Raw genomic sequence first — 17420 nt, forward strand, 5'->3', positions numbered from 1 at the left:
CTTGAACTGTCTGTTGCGCTATTTTCATACCATTAACCTCGTTTTTAGTAACATATTATTGTAAGACAGATAATTAAACAAAAATTCCTTTCACATTTTATATATAGCCTATATTTCTTCAAGGCTAATTTTAAAAATTGAAGCTTATATATATATAATGCTTCGCTTAAGCCTTACGTTGGGCCTTGTGCATGTGTGGATGTGATTCAGATGTCGGTGTACCAATACAGTCTTTCCCCTCGTACCTTGGATTGTATGCTTTTACCCGAGGCCACTCCAGAGGGGTTCAAAGTTGATGGGAGGAATTTCTGGAGGGAATATTCCCAACATTCTCCCAGTTTTCCCTGTTCAGATACGTTATAGGTCCAAATACATAGCACCTCTGGAAAGCTTGTTTCATTCTGAAAAGAATGAACTATAAACCATGACTTTTTAATGGACAAGTTGATGTAATAGCCATTTCACTGCGAGTCTACGATTTTCTTTATGCTAATAGGATTAATGGGCCCCAGGGACTTACTCCGTTGTCCATGGCACCTATTTTTTTGTGCATGAACATATATGTTTGCTATGTTTATCGAATCCGGATGACAGGTTCATGTCTGTTCCTTGTCAGTATGTGTTCGTTCTTTAGCAGTTATGTCTATGAGGTACAGAAACAAATATTCTCGTCAAAATATTCAGATAAATATGTTTTTCTTCTTTTGATTTAGTTGGTTGTTCTGGTTGCAATATTGGCATGCTGTATTGCTTTCTGCACAAATTTGATAATATCTTATTTAAGTATTTCCCATCACTGACATGTCACTTCGTATTAGTTAGGGGCTTCTATGCATTACGATCCTTTACTCATCTTTTCAGTCCCTAGTCATCATCGTCTCGTTTTCTCTTATTCCCTTCTGTCATGCTTTCTATCGCAGCTCTATTATGTTAATTTATTCTCAAATGCCCTGATCAGCCTTTTTTTCTTTTTCTATTTATAAAACTTTCCATTATTGCTTGAGCGTCCTGTAACAGTGTGGAGAACTACAAACGGTTTCAACGAGCTATTGTGATCCTCAGTGTAGTAGAAAGAAACTTAACGCTGCTTTAAATTTTACGTTATGTATTTGGTCTAGGAATTAATTCGTGCGGGTGGACAAGAGATGGCGCAACGAACGGAGCGTCCCACAGTTCCGTGTATCCACACATGTGTTGCAAACCCCTGTCATCGCGTATCGTTCGTAGTATAGGGCAGTGGATTAAAGCGTCAACAACACCAGTTTGTAGTTAAGTGAACATGGCGCAATTTGTGCCTGATGAAGTGTTTTTGCGGGGTGTCCTGCTGCATTACTTTAACATGCAGAAAAGTGCGACTGAAAGTCATCGTATTTTGGTGGAAGTGTATGGTGACCATGCTCTAGCTGAGCGAACGTGTCAGAAGTGGTTTGCACGGTTTAAAAGTGGTGATTTCGGCTTGGCAGACCAAGAGCGAGCTGGACAGCCAAAAAACTTTCAAGACGAAGAATTGACAGCATTGCTCGAGCAGGATTCGTGTCAAACGCAGGAACAACTTGCAGCAGCATTAGGCGTTGATCAAACAACAGTCTCCAAACGCTTGAAAGCCATGGGAATGATTCAAAAGATGTCACATTGGGATCCACATGAATTGAAAGACAGAGACGTTGCAAGACGAAAAACCATTTGCGAATTGCTGCTTCAACGACAGAGCAGAAAGGGGTTTCTGCATCGAATTATGACGGGTGATGAGAAGTGGATTCATTACGAGAACCCTAAACGAAAAAAGGCCTGGGTGAAACCAGGTGAACCAGGTCCATCACAACCAAAACGAGATATTCACTGTGCAAAGGTTATGCTGTGCATATGGTGGGATATGAAAGGTGTGGTGTACTATGAGCTGCTGCAACCGGGTGAAACTATGAATGGAGAACGTTATCGACGACAATTAATGCGTTTGAAGCAAGCTCTGGCCAGAACACGACCAGAATGGGAGAACAGACATGATAAACTTATTGTTCAACATGATAACGCTCGCCCACATGTCGCAAAACCGGTCAAAACCTATTTAGAAAATGTCGGATGGGAAGTTTTACCCCACCCGCCGTATTCACCAGACGTTGCTCCTTCGCACTACTACTTGTTCGATTGCATGAACAACGATTTGATTGGACAGCGGTTTACTTCTCCAGAAGATATCGAAACATGGGTCTCTGACTGGATCGCTCCCAAGGATGAGGACTTCTTTCGCCACGGAATCCGTACATTGCCTGACAGATGGGCGAAAGTGGTGGCTAGCGATGGACAATATTTTTCTTAAGGTATTTATGTATTTTGTGTTTGTACTACAGCTTCAATGTGTGCGTACCAACCGTACGAATTAATTCCTAGACCAAATAGATGTTTCTAACTTACGATCAATTATTTGTTTCCTGAGTTTACAGAGCAGTTTCGTATTTAAAATATTTGAAACACAATATTCACTGCATATAGTGTTAACATTAATTGTTTTGTACTCCAAGCACTTTTTTTTTTTATTTAGTTTTCCTTCCAATGATAAAAATAATTTGACCATTCTTCCGTTTTACACATTTCATATCATGCACGAAGCAGTACTTTCAATCTCAACGTTCTTAATTAACTCAATAAATCCCCAGTTGCTTTTCCGTTGCTAACATTACGATATGCTTGTTTGAGTTTGTTCTATAATATCGTACTTATTGCCTTTATTTACGTTTTTTTTTTTTCCATCATTAACACAGTTTGTACTGTTATATAGTTCTGTGCTATATTTCTTACATCTCTATTTTCTGGTTCATTTTCTTTAACTTTCATATACATTTGTTCATGTTCTTCCACTCTGTATATGCAATTTCTCTCCCTCATTTACTTGTGCGTCCTTAGCTTCTGTCGGTTTTTCTTCGTAATCAATTACACTGCAGTCTCGTTGAACCGAATTTGCAGGTAAAGCAAATCGCTAAAAAAAAAATAGCCTATACCAAAGAAATGCCAAAAGAAAATATCATTTTTTTTTACAAGCCGAATTAAGCTTTATTATTTTATTCATACGGCTTTAGTTTAGGAATATTCAATTCAAATGCTCAGTTTTAAAGGCATCCTGTGTTGTCTATAATAGCTTGAACGCTGATATCAGATATAAAGTACTGTATGTTTTATATATATATAAACCATTCTGGGTTAACTGAAATACCATCGGTCCCATCAAATTTGGTTAAACGGGACTCGAGTCTGTTCAGCTTTCTGTTCCTCTGTATACGTTTTCCTTGCTCATAACTCTCATGCTTGCTTCAGTAACCAACGGCTTCTTGGCTCTGCCCTGATTTCATTACATTAAGTTTTGTTTTACACAAAGCTTGAACTGCTGCTACCACTCTTTGGTCACAGTGCCTACTTATTATGAATTTATTTACTTCTCTTTGAATTTCCGAATGAATCAGTATTTTTTTAAAATTTATTTATTTCCTGTGTTTCAACTTTTCAGTATATAACTTTTTGTATCTTACTTTCATCTGCTACATTTTAAAACTGAGTTCATCTTTGGCCAGCAACAGATTGGAGTTAGAGATCTGTGCCCCAGCAAAAATATTTGCGTGAAACGATTTCTCTATCATGACATTCTATTTTGTTACTTCTCATAATGTATTTCTAGTGAGTTCTGTCCACAAAATACATATAAATTTTTTTTTTTTTTTTTTTAGTTCTTTCTGCCACAACAGCGCATTTTCTCCTATTACATATCTAAATACTGACGTCCGCTTTTTTCTTTGTGTTTGATCTCTTCTAATTTTTATAATTTTCTTACGTTTCTCCTAACGATTGCGCACTGGTCGGTGCATATATTTGTACTACTGTGAGATCTTTATTTTTCCATTAACTGTGACCATCATAATCCTTTCATTAAGAATTTCCACTTCCGTTATTTTCTTTTTCAGTCGCTGTCTTCGAATAACACCTACACCATTAAAAGCACTTTTCTTATTTCTGGAATTAAACATTCTATACATTCTATAATTTCCAGTTCGAACTTTCATACTATCTTTCCATTTAACTTCACACATTCGTATGGAAACTAAATTTTTCTACTCTCTTTGTAATTCAGTATGTACTTTTCTTATTCTTGTTTTCAATATTTTACACTAATTTCGTCTAGTTTACGGTATCTCTTGTTACGTGGCCTGCTCAAAGTCATCCTTCTCCGGGAGAACCGAATGGAGAATATTTCAACTCTGGAATGCGTTGTTTTTCGAGCGCTGATACAAGTAATTTCATGTTCCTTGTTTAGCCGTTGAATCGACGCTTGGAATTAATGTCAAGTTAATTTCAAATCAGCTTTCGCCATTGTGATTACTGAAACTATTTCTAGGACACTTTTCATGTAAATACTCTATTTTGATCAGTGTTGTCAGACCCTTTTGAGAGTGGCAACTTAGCTCTAAATTCACTGTAGTGCGCAGTCCTTCGCATACGATTTATAAAAGTATCTTCTTAAAGATAGTGTCTGTTGGGGGAAGAAAATAAAGTATACGAAGGTAAACTTTTCTAATCGTTTGCTTCGGAAGTGTGAAGGATGAGCTTTAATTTAATAACAATACATCCCTTAGGTTGATGTTTATGGTTTCAAAGAAATAAGTACATATTACGATAAATAATAAAAAAAATTATTTTATGAGTGCAGGATTTTCTTCTATGCATAAAAATTGATTCACGATTGAAGCAAGCAGTCAGATATTCCACGTTATCATGCAAGTGGTAAGGGTGAGTTACTGGAAATGTATTATAGAACTTGATTGAACAATCCATTCATCATGCGAAGAATAAAGGCAGCTGGTGACGGTAAATAATTTTCAACTAAGAATTTTTTCTCGTTGTTTAATGATAGAACTTTCCTAAGAGTACACGTGGCGAATTAATAATTGTTGTTGTTCGACTGCACATTGGTAAGCTTTCCACATTCCAACTGGAACTATATACTGTAGTTATGGTCAGGGATTCAGCAGCATTAGTTTTAGTTTGGTTTTGTTTGGTTTGTATTGCAGTGTCTGAATTTTCTTAAGGTGTGGATAAAAATCTAAGAGCTCGGGATAAAATGGCATATTGAAAAAAGAAATGTAAATGCTTTTCTCGGAAGTTTTTTTTTTCAACTTTTTCCTAAGAAATTATGTACTTTTTTTTCCCTACAAAATTTCAGTGCAATTAATGAAATAGTAGTTCGTTTAATATCTCTTTTCCCATCCATAACGCGAAAATCATTTATTACTGTGTCCTGAAGCCAAAACGAAGAAGTTTCGGTGATAAAGGGAAATCTGTTCATGTTGTGAACGCGGTGTTCTCTCAAATTTCAGTGAATCGTTTGAGTTTTCGTTGTTTGGATAACTGCAACAATAGTACAACAATAAAACTATTTTGAATCGTAAGACTAGTACTGTCAGTGTTAGTTCTTACCATGGAATTATTGTTTAGAAGTTATCAGCTGTAGTTGACTAGGTCTAGAGCTGCATCTTTAAAGTTTATAACTTGATACCGGTTGAGAAGAAAAAATAATATTACTGTAGTGACTGGGACCTAGTCTGCACCTGAAAATACAAAACCTGAATTGAAGTTTAAAACCAAAAGAAAAGATAAAAACTAAGATTGCAACGTTTCATGAATTGAATTGAATTCATATTTTGCGCGGAAACAAGGTTGGATAAATATTCATACTGTTCAAACATGTTGAAAGTGCGAGGAGGAAGATATTATTATTTTGTTAAGAAGTTTGTCTCCGGTATACTGATACGAAACAGTTTATTAGTTATTAGTACAAGAAAAAGAAGTTCTGAATAAAGTAGCATTTACTCCTGTATCAGGCGTATAAGGTCTCAAAATATCGATACATTTGTTTCCTTTTACAGACTTTGTTAAATCCTTTAAACCGACTGTAGGCTTACATTAGATTCTGAAATATACCCATGACCTGAGGTGCGATGTAAGCGTACTAAAAATACCAGAAGATAAAACGCTGGTTCTGTACTTGTATGTCGTTATTTATATGTACAAAACAGGGTGAATTGATTTAAATCAAATTCCGAAATAAATTAATTTGAAGTGAAAATGAGTGAAATCAGTTTCTTTTCTGTTATTTCGATGATGAAAAATAATCATCATAAGAAGCAAAAATATAATTGTAAAACAGCCAGATTGTATAACTATAAAGTGTCAAATTTTATATCAGTTGAATCATACCGGACTAAATCTAGATCAACTTAATATGTTAGGCTTCTACAATATTATCTTTTAAAATTCTTTTGTGAATTCCATCATTCAAAATACACAAACTTAGCAATACTTCATCCGAAACATGACACTTAAAATGATTTCGCTTTAGCTTGAAATTTAATTAATTGAGGCAAAAATGAAATGCCACTGTATGACTGTTCAGCAAATTGCATAGCGGAATCACATTCTTCTGAGGTAAGATTGTGCTTCTGAAACCGTGAAACCAGTATATAAGTCAAGAAGTGGGCTGTAGTTAAAGCTTGTTCGTATTTACTTTCATATTTTCTTTTTTATCTCCTTATTTTGTAGCATAAGTCTTAATATTTTTCCATATATGCACTGCACCTGCTATTGCGCCGTTTCTCTGTACTTGGTCTAAAGCAACAGATATTAGTTTTAAAAGATATATATATATATATATATATATATATATATATATATATATATATATATATATATATATATATATATATATATATATATATATAAAGTCTTCTGTCTGTATTTTTATATTTAAATTGCTTACTTTCTGTCTAATTACAGTATAATTGGACCGATTTGTGAACGATGTTCTTCACAAATTTTCATTAAAACGGCCCAGTTTTTAACATATAGTGCCAAACAGTCAACAAAAGTGTTTCACAGTATTTCTGAAGGTATGGTTAAAGACTGCCCCCTTCTTCGTGATATTTACTGGATGCAAAATGATTATTTCTAAAATATTTCACAACGGACAACACGTGTTCCTTCACACTCACACTTTCAACTACCAGATCTTTTATTAACAAATGTACTAGTAGATGAACTGAACAGCAATAGGTAATAACATCGAGATTTTGTGATTCACTTCACACTTTTCTCATTTTGGCCATATTTGCTGCATTATCTGTTACTAAACGATGCACACAGCACTTAAATTCTTGTTCACAACTTTTGATAGCACTTACAGCGATATCATATAAATATTCTGAAGTATGTGATTTACCAGACATATCGATCGTATCATATAAATACACATCACCACCTCTCACTTATGTAAACATTGTCTAAAAGATCACACGCTACATTATATTTGATGGTGGTAAATATCCTGGATGTAGCATTTGTATACTTCTGAAACTTGAGTTTGTAGCGTATATAAATCATGCTGTTCGTTGGTCGAATTCTTGCTTTTGCTTCTGAGTCGTTCTCGTTACAAAATTTGACATCTGTAGTTGTTTCTTCAGTTTCCATTGTTTCATTTGATTCTACATTGCAGTGTTTCTTTCCTGGTGTACGGAAACTTTTTCACTAGTGCTTGTTGATGAAATGCTGAAAAAAACAACAGTAAAAAATTATAAGGCTTCTTGAAAATATATTTGTAATTAAAGTCTGAAAAATGCAAATATGAATGCTCCATGTTATACTCCTACTATCAGTACTACTACCACCACCACTAGGCCTCCTATTAAGGTGCCGTGCCATAACACAGTAAAATGGAGCAATACCTTGTGTAATTCGTTAGTAGTACTGGGAACCTTCTAGTATCATAAGCGTCATTTCAGACTTCATTTGAGGGGAGCAAAAGCACTACCAACATATGATTTTCACGTTTTGTACTAGTATATTAGTAGACACTCGATTAAAGTATATGTTGCAAGTCTTGCTTTTAAGAAATCTTATGCTTTTCATACGTAAATTTTACTCTGGATAAATTCTATAATGCGCCAATAGTAACGGAACTATAATGTGTTTCTAAATGAAATATAGTTTACCTTCGTGTATGAAGATAGTATACAACATAGGTGATAACATTTATTTTTTTTTTTTCAATGAGTCCCCACGCTTCACTACTTATAAGATAAATTACAGCGTTTCGTAATCTTTTTATATTTTAACAGATTCAGTACTCTTCTGGTTCCCAAATTGGGAAGACGCATGAAAGAAAATCAAAACGGCACAGATTACTGAAACACCATAAATTGCTATTTACGCAAAATCGATGAAAAAAATATTAGAGGCTTTCAATAAGAGGAGAGAATTAGCTGGGTTGAACGGAAAACGAATAAGGTATTAGAAATAGTAGCAGTAGGGGAGAAAAGAATAATTTTAGATGTAATTAAGAGGAGGAAAAGGAACTGCTTGGGACATTGGCTGAGGAGGAACTTTATTATGAGGGACATGCTAAATAATATGGTGGAAGGAAAGAGAGGGAGGGGGCAAAGGAGACTAGTTGAAGGAAGGTATTAAAACAGAAAATTGCTACGTCAAGACGAAGAGACTAGCTGAGGATCACAGTATATCGAAGCTTCTCAGCTGCAGCAAATGACCTGCCAGTAATGACAGAATAGCTATGCTGATAATATGTTAGCAATATTGGCCAAAAAAAGAGAAAAATTAAAATAACGATTATAATCAAACCTCTTAATATTTTAGTTTAACTTGAGTAAAAACTGAAAACGACTCAACTATCCATGTCTTTTGTGTAAACTCAACTTATACAAATACTTTTGACCTATATTAGAAATACAAAAAACACAGCATCAAACTCCCAAGTTATTTGAAATAACTGTACAAAGTCACTCTCACTTGTTAATATGGATTATTTATTATTGTATAATATTATATCGCTCAATCCTCGTGTGCCATATACCTGAGGAGGCCAAAAGTTATATTGATAAACAATTATTCAACGTATAAGCACCTGCCCATGAAACCGAACTTGCGGTCTCATACACAAGTTTTTGTCAATGTGATGAAATTATTATTTCAATATTATTTTTTTGAGCGCACACTAAAAATTTCTAACGGATGTTTGATCCTTGGAGCCAGAATCGACACGTATGGTGTACGGAATTACCGACGTTCAATACTACATTTCTCTTTACAGGGTGTCTACTGGAATACCAGAAAGTAAATTCATGACTTTTTCATGACTTTTCATGACCTTTTTGTTCAAATTTTCATGACCATGGCGATAACAATTTACCATTAGTAATAATAAACCCCTATCATCAGTGGTGCATCGGAACTATGCGGGTTGCTAGTCTTAAATATCACTTATTGTGAATCTTAAAGAAAGAATCTACAATTCTGCCCCCTTGTGCTCGAGCACAGAACAGCACTTACCTAAATACGGGCCTGCACTTACCAGTTAATCACTCTATACTGTATTTGAAGTTTTAATTCTGAGTATAATTATCCATCTAGCAGAAATTTGTCTAAAATTAAGCACTCAGAGAACTGCCCAAAGACAAAACAAATTATAAAAGAAATTCGTTTTAAAAAAAATAGATCATCAAGTTTAAAATCTGCAAACTCAAACGAATAATATTATTTGCATAAGTCTAAAGGCCCAAAAATACACAATTTACATTTCTTAGAAGTAAAGAAATAGCAGATCACAAAGTTGGACAGTAAAAAGTTGTTACTATATTACAGAGACTAGAAGATGAAATGGGGAGCAGCTAGGAAGACAGTAAAGTACCAGTTAGCTAGCACTAACTGGTGGGGGAAATTCTCACAATTACTGACCTGATACAACTGTTTCAGTACATGCAGTATGAGGTATAAAAGTATGAAGTATAAAAATATACTCTGAGATTTCAGATTTTCATGACCAGTTGGGTAAATAAAGGACTTTTTCATGACTTTCATGACCACTAAGCAAAATATATGACTTTTTCATGACTTTCATTACTTTCATGACCAGTAGACACCCTGCTTTAGTTTTAGAAGAAGAACACCACTAATACGTTTTGAAATGATGTAGTATCTAGTTTTACGTGCCACTATTATGCACCGAGGCTAAGAGAGATGGTAATGATGAGAAATGAATGAAATGGTGGAATGAAAAAAGTAGGAGGAAACGGGAAAACCCCGAGAAAACCTACGTACATGGTCTCTATGCACCAAAAAAGCTCACATGGTGCAAGCTGGGATCGAACCAGGGACCCCAGCGCCAAAGGTGAACGCTCTACTATTGAGCCGGTACTTGTGCAAGACTCTTGCAAAAACTGCAAGACCAAGACTCTTGTACTCATCACTAATCAATACAATTTGTCCCAACGCACTAGGACCAATAGTTTTCAAAATATTAATTGAAAACCATTTCTTTTACCCCTATTGGATGGGTGGGGGAGGTCTTTGTCCTTTTCATCCCCTGTCAGTTTTTACCTTTGCCCTCTATACTGCCGAAATAGAATAACTCAGTGCTTTTAAAATATGTAATAGTAATCATATAAAGAAAGATAAATTTTATCAAATTAAAATCGCAGTAAAAATTACTTTTGCGGGTGAAGGTTCCGCTCTCTACACTCCCCGGTATGTTGTTTTGAATTGTTTCTCTGAAATACCCACTAAGTTCATTAAATATATGAAATTTAAAATGAATTCCATTTACATCACACACACACACACACACACACAAAAAAAAAATGGGTCAATATCAGGGAGTGGAGCTTTGCCCCTCTTAACCTTCACTAAATTCAGCCGCAAACAAATAGGTATGATTCCAGAGCTTCAAAGAAGAAACTTGCTAAATTTAATGAAAATAGAATAACTTTTACGAGAGTTATAGCCCGTAATGACGAGCGCCAGAAACGAACACACTTTTCACTAGACTACCAAAGAACCCTATATGCTTTTGCTAAAATAGGAACAAATATAACGTTACCACATATATGTTGCCGAAACGATAATAAGTGATCAAAAGGACCTAAAACGTGAATTTGTCCCTATCTGATCTAATCAAAAATTTTCGTAACTGCGTTACCTTCTTATAGTGATATGGTAACACTGTACAACAAATTTTATCTTCTTTTTTGTCCTTCAAATAAAAGTATGTGATTTTAACTAAGTAACAGATACTGATTCGATGGTGAAAACTGAAATGTTCCATCACGTCTCGTTTTTGTTGGACAGACCACTATACATCAGGTGTGTAATGGAGGGTATACGCAGGTATACGGCATATACCCACCTCTTAAGTTTTGGCAACTATCGTATAGCCACCTAAAATTTAGGAAGTACGCGGGTATACGCCACATTCGATCAATAGTATACTCACTTCATTGGAACAAACAACAACTGCTTTCCATGTACTTTATTTCAAAACAAAAAATCTCATTAACCGCGAATGATGTCTAAATTCTTTTAAAATATTTGCATTTTCGGGGCATGGGAATGAAATTTTCTGAGAATCTCTTCTATAATGGAAAACAGGGCTCTGAACATGCAGTGATTTTTCCTCAAGATGTCACATGCGTTGTCCCTACCTTCCAAATTCCAAATTCAATTTAAAGTCTGTCGATTAGATACAATTTGAGCAAGGCAATATGGGATGGAACCAGTGCCTTTCTAATCGCGAAAGGAGGTACCGAAAAAATGTGGTCTTCACTGTAAGAGTTAAGAGGAAATTAAATTAATATATTTGCATCAAGAAATCGTTGGCCTCCACAAAAATAACAAAACATTATGACCTATCGTCGGTCTAGTTTGAAGCATTCACCGTCGTTCCTAATAGCACCAAATACAACAGCGAACCTCGGATAGTACTGCTCATTTGTAGCCGCAATTGACCAATGAAAACAGCGATTGACTTCGATAAATACTCAGCAGGTGATACTAGTACAGTAGTAGTTTCTCTTCAACCTACTGAACAAAAAACGGGACGGGTGAAAATAAACACTTTTCTTCGTTGTTTCATTTTCATTCAGATAAAAAAGAAAATTGAGGAAGGGGTAGAAAACAAAAGTCAGGAAAGACTTGTAGCGTATAAGCATGTCACAGCAATCTTTGATCATTCGATACAGCCGTCACTTAGAAAATATTTGCTTAGTAGTGTTTAACCCTTTGAAGATTTACGGTACGAATTGCTACCATGGAATAGCGTTGTGTTTAAACGCTTATTAAGCTCATATAACACATATTGAACCCATTTTTTTATTGGTCAAGTCAAGCATGGACCAAAGAGCACCCCAGATGCGTTTCAGAACCGGATGGTAAACTTCGCGGTGCCAAGTGGGGACGGAGGGGTGTGAATTTTTTTTCTTAAGGGAAACTTAAAAAAATAGTTTTCAAGATATGAAGATTAAAATTTTGCATAGGATTGTGTGCACCTTCGAATATTTCTCTCTCTTTTTTTGTTTTGTTTTTTTGATACCTACCTGAACCCGGTTCTTTTAGGAAATATTTTTAGGAGGTGAGTTTTCTTTTGCCTTTATCTATTTTTCCTTTTTTCCCAGGGTGCGTTTTATTTTGTTTATTTAACAATCACCAGATACACCTCAGGGGCCATTTTATACTGCATATCTAACAACAACAATTATAATAGAAAGGATTTGGAAAGGTATCGGCCAGGACCTGTTTAGTAGGTACTATCCCGGTATATGCTTGGTAGGACTGAGGAAAACCACAGTCAGGATAGTTAGCAGCGGGAATCGAACACACGACCTTGAGCTACTTCTCTCGGAAAGATAGTCATTTGTGATGTTTAAAAATCGCTCCTGACGGGAAACCTAAACCTCGAATTGAAAGAAATTATGGTACTAAAGTTTTAGATGGATATACTGATACTACCCGACTCTAACTTCGACTCTGGTATCAGGGCTTAATTCAACCATAAATTGGCCTCGAAAATGTTCTTCAAGGTGCCTATTTGATGTTTGGTCAAAGCGGCTCTTTTTTAATCGCTTCTGATTAAAAAAAAAAAAACATTTAATTGAAAAAAATAACTTATCGCGCCAAATTGCAAACACGAAAAATATTCGATCATAACGCCGCCAAAGGCGTCATATGCTTAATTCGGTTTAAATTTGTCTTAAAATTGGCATATGCTTAATTCGGTTTAAATTTGTCTTAAAATTGGCACATGCTTAATTCGGTTTAAATTTGTCTTAAAATTGGCATAGACCCGATGTGACTTCCCTCAATAGCCGCCCCTTTATATGAATTTGTTGAAGTTCAGCGTCAGTTTTCAACACCGTGACTGTATGAAATATTGTTCTGCAGTCCTGCATTTTAAGGTGGAATCCCGGAACCATCGTAATGCATTAAAAGCAGCAAAAGAAAGCTTCGTGTCTGGAGATCGCAACAAAAACTAGATTTGAACTTATGACAGTGGTATAACCTAAGTTTATTTCTGCTTTTCCGAGGTATCTAAAATTCTAAGTTCTAGGTGTGGTAGTTGATGAAAACAGTTTGTCTTCGTTTTATTGTATTGTTTATTTGTCCATTCTTTATACTTAGCTATTAACGCTTCAAGTCATTAATTATTTGCTCATTGGAACATAGCTGTCATTGGTTTAATTGAATAGTTGACTGACACAGAAGCCTAAGTATCAACAGCAATAAGGCCGATATTAGTATTAATACGGATACTAATTTCGACATTATTGCTGTTGGTACTTAGGATACTGGGTCACTGAATCTATCAATTCTAAAACGGTCGTGCGGCAACGAAACTAAAAGTAAACTTTTTCTATTTTAATGCAATTATGATCCGACAAAATAAAGCTAAATTCATTCTCCGAGCAAAAGAACAACAACTAAACACAATTTGGGAGAGAGAGTAAGAGAGAGGTTGTAAGCTACAGGACGGACAAACTAGAGATTGAGGGCGATTAATTTCTACTTGGTTATGGCCTTGATTATCACAACACCAGTAGGCTGTGGTTCGCGACCGATTTACAATGTTAAAATTCAAAACTTCAATCTTAAATTACTGCAAATGTACTCAATATTTTAACTCAAACGAGATATGTGTATTTCTGTGTACATTAAATACGTACTTTGAAAGTGTCATAGTGATAGGACCAAAGGAATGAACAAGGTGGCGGAAACAACATTGGTCCAAGTTAATTTTTTCTTATAGTTATCAGTCATACAAGTACAACCACTTTTACAGCCTGACCTACTTAACGCAGAGAGCTAAATAAGGTCTTAAATTAATCTATAACATTATTGGTAATCTTTTTCTTAGTCTCTGTTGATAGGTTAAGTGGTTCGGTAGCTGTTCTCCAAAACATAGCTCTCCATTCAGAATTATCTTCTTACTTTATATACATATCCTGCTTGTTATGAAACCCACACGCGCAGAGAGCCAGTGTCAGTTGCCTGTAAGCAAGGATATTTCATAACTTTCTTATGAACTTTGAACTTTAAATCTTAATAGTGCAAAGATTAATAGTATTCAAACATCTGATATATATATAAAATGTGTGTGTGTGTGTGTGTGTGTGACAAGGGATGGAGCGTATACCCACCTAAAAAATTAGCATTACATCACTGCAGTATACATTATACGTAAAGTACATGTTAACATATATTTCCTATCTAATTTTGGCTAGCAAGCCATATGATATTCAATTTTGTAGAAATACGCTTTAAAATACTTTATTTGCTCGTTTATTCTCTCGAGGTTTTCTGCTGCTAGACTAGGAATAACCAATATGTATAGTTCCAGTCCATTGTTACTGCCGCGTTTCTCAAATGGGATAATACCTATATCTTGATGAAATCGTTCTCCTTGTTATGCATCGAGTTTTGAGAAAAGGAATTCAAATATGAACTTTAAAAGTTTATATTTAGTTACTTGTTGAAGCCCGTAAATTGAAAACTGCATCATATTACAAACAACGGGTTCATAATTTTCAGCTTGTACATATCCAAGAAAATCTCAACATATCGATTTAAATGTCAGTCTAGTTATTTCTCAATTTCGGAGAGTTTAGTGTTAAAGGCCCTGCATGACTGCTTTAATCTATGGACTGGTTTAATCAAATTTTTGTCTCGCGTAAATTCGGGAATTTCTTTTTGAGATACGTAAAAGCTAGTTATTTTCTGTTTAGTGGATATACTTTAATTAAAAAATAATCCAAACCAATTTGCAATCAAAGCAGTTGGTGCAGAAAGGGATTTTGAGGATTCAAATTGATTTACGGGACATGTTCTTGTTGCTAAGAATGAAATATTATCTTCGAGACCAGTATTTACGGACATAGTGACCCATGGTTAATACGGACCAGTATTAATCATGGCCTACACACATATATGTAAAGAAATACTTCGTGTATCTCTCTTGCTTGTTGTATTTTCTATGATAATACCAGCGACTTTCAAGTCCCCTATGTTTGCTATTGGATTTATTATACAGAGTGGCCCAAAAGTTGGTATACAGTCGTCCTGACCGGCTCGTGGTATTTTATATCATTTACTTATTGTTATCCACACAAATAGTGTGTTAGTTTCTTTATTTGATCTTAATATCTTTTCACTCATACCTCAAGCTTGAAACAGAAGCAAATAAACTTAATTATCTTAATATACTAAGCTGTCATACTTGATCAATGCAGATCTGTATACCTACTTTTGAGCCACTCTGTATTCAATGTAGTCCAGTATCACACTCATAACATTATACGTTTGAGCAGCATTCAGGAACAGATCGGTTAACATTGCCAATATGGAGAACACTGCCTTCACACAGTTTCGAGCTTCACACAATAGGCAAGCGCTAGTCGACGGGATTATGTTCATTTCCCAAAGATTGAAATAAGTCATTTACATATTTTCAATAAACCATGCCGCCAATTTCTACAACATAGCCCGCAAAATGACTTTATTGTTTTCTGAACAAGCTTATTTTAATAGCTTAAGATATTCTAATCTTGAAACTGGAACCCAACAATTCCGTTTCTGTTTTAGAAAGATTAGGTCTATATCCCATACAAGATCATTAAGCTTCTTGTGTGAAGAGATAACGTACCAACGACTGGGATGTAGATGGCTGAAAGTCCGTTTCTCCCGTATCTGTATGTTTCCTGTTGCGTGGGACGTACTCTTGTGAGTGTTTTGGTGGTTTAGATACTAAAAAAATCATTATGTGGAACTGTTCTACTAGCTGACTAAATCATGATACTGAATCATCTGATGGTTAGATTGAGAAAAAAAAAAAAAAAAACCTTATCTGACGAGTAGAAGTAACAATTGTCCTATTTGTTCACGCCAAATCACACGAATAGCGATTTTCATTGCATTACATTTTCCTTGCAGTCAGTTTCTCATATTCATGAAACACTTAATGCAATATATATATATGGTACCTAGAACTTATCCTGATCACGAGACCTACATAGTATTACCTTTTTAACTAAAGACGTAATACAGTGAAACCTCTCAATAACGGACACCAGTGGGACATGAATTTTTGTCCGTTATTGAGAGGTGTCCGTTACAGGGAGGTTGCAGAAATTTAATTTCTCGCAACGGTAATTGTATACAGTAATATATAGTAAATACATTATGCATGAGCGTAAATACGTAAAATTGAATATGAAAATACTCTGTTTAGTACGTATTTGAATTACTGAGAGGAATGAAGGAGCAAATCATTTCTGTTAAGTAATATTATTGCTGAGAGATGTATTAATATATTCGTATACTGCAAAAGATAATGAGTGTATGGTAATTTTCTTAAGTACTGTACATGTTATCACCCTGTAAAAAAAATCAATTAATTCACATACCACCTATACTAAAAGTAAAAATAGCTCAATAAGAGCATGCAATATTATTATTAAATACTGAAAATGTGGACAACAAACCCACCAACTGTGATTTTCTTGGGAAAAATCTATGAAATTGTCGGGAGAGATGCAAGTCCCAGAGGGAAAAGGACCAAATTTGTTAGGGAAGGTAAGATCTTTCGCATAGGATTCTTGGCCATACGACTGACCCTACATGAGTGTTATTGCTTATTGAAGATTTTCTAGGATTTCCACCAGAAAGCATTTTATTGCGGACAGAAAAAGAAAAGAATTTTAAGTTCAGCTTGAAGCTGTTCTGTTTGATAATTCATCAGGTACTAGTGGGGAAAATACTTTTCTGTCTACTGTACTATATAACAATCGAGAATAATTCCTGTCCGTTATGAAGAGGTTATTGAAACGTTTGGGGGAAGAAAGGACTGTCCGCGTCCGTTTCTGAGAGTGTCCTTAAAAGAGAGGGTTTTGTTCCGTAAGAGAACATATATTTTTGCCGGGACCAAAAAATTTGTCCGTATTATAGAGGTGTCCGTTATTGAGAGGTGTCCGTTAAGGGAGGTTTCACTGTACAGCATTTTTGAACATTTTTACTCGTTATTATCCTTTCACTATCAAAATAGACCA

At 35.1% G+C, this 17420-nt stretch overlaps 1 protein-coding gene and 1 long non-coding RNA gene across 3 annotated transcripts in view; one reads left to right on the top strand and one right to left on the bottom strand.

The window, feature by feature from the left end:
• The window catches only part of Adar (Adenosine deaminase acting on RNA), a 402559-nt gene that overhangs the window by 18602 nt on the left and 366537 nt on the right, over window positions 1-17420 (top strand). The window lies entirely within an intron of this gene.
• The window catches only part of LOC145669236 (uncharacterized), a 65832-nt gene continuing 55212 nt past the window's right edge, over window positions 6801-17420 (bottom strand). The window contains exon 2 of the long non-coding RNA XR_014128172.1: window positions 6801-7584. This is a non-coding gene — a long non-coding RNA (uncharacterized LOC145669236). The remainder of the gene's footprint in view (window positions 7585-17420) is intronic.

Source organism: Thermobia domestica, chromosome 13 (genome assembly GCF_964235325.1).
Source record: "Thermobia domestica chromosome 13, izTheDome1.hap1.1, whole genome shotgun sequence".
Classification (NCBI taxonomy): Eukaryota; Metazoa; Arthropoda; class Insecta; order Zygentoma; family Lepismatidae; genus Thermobia; species Thermobia domestica.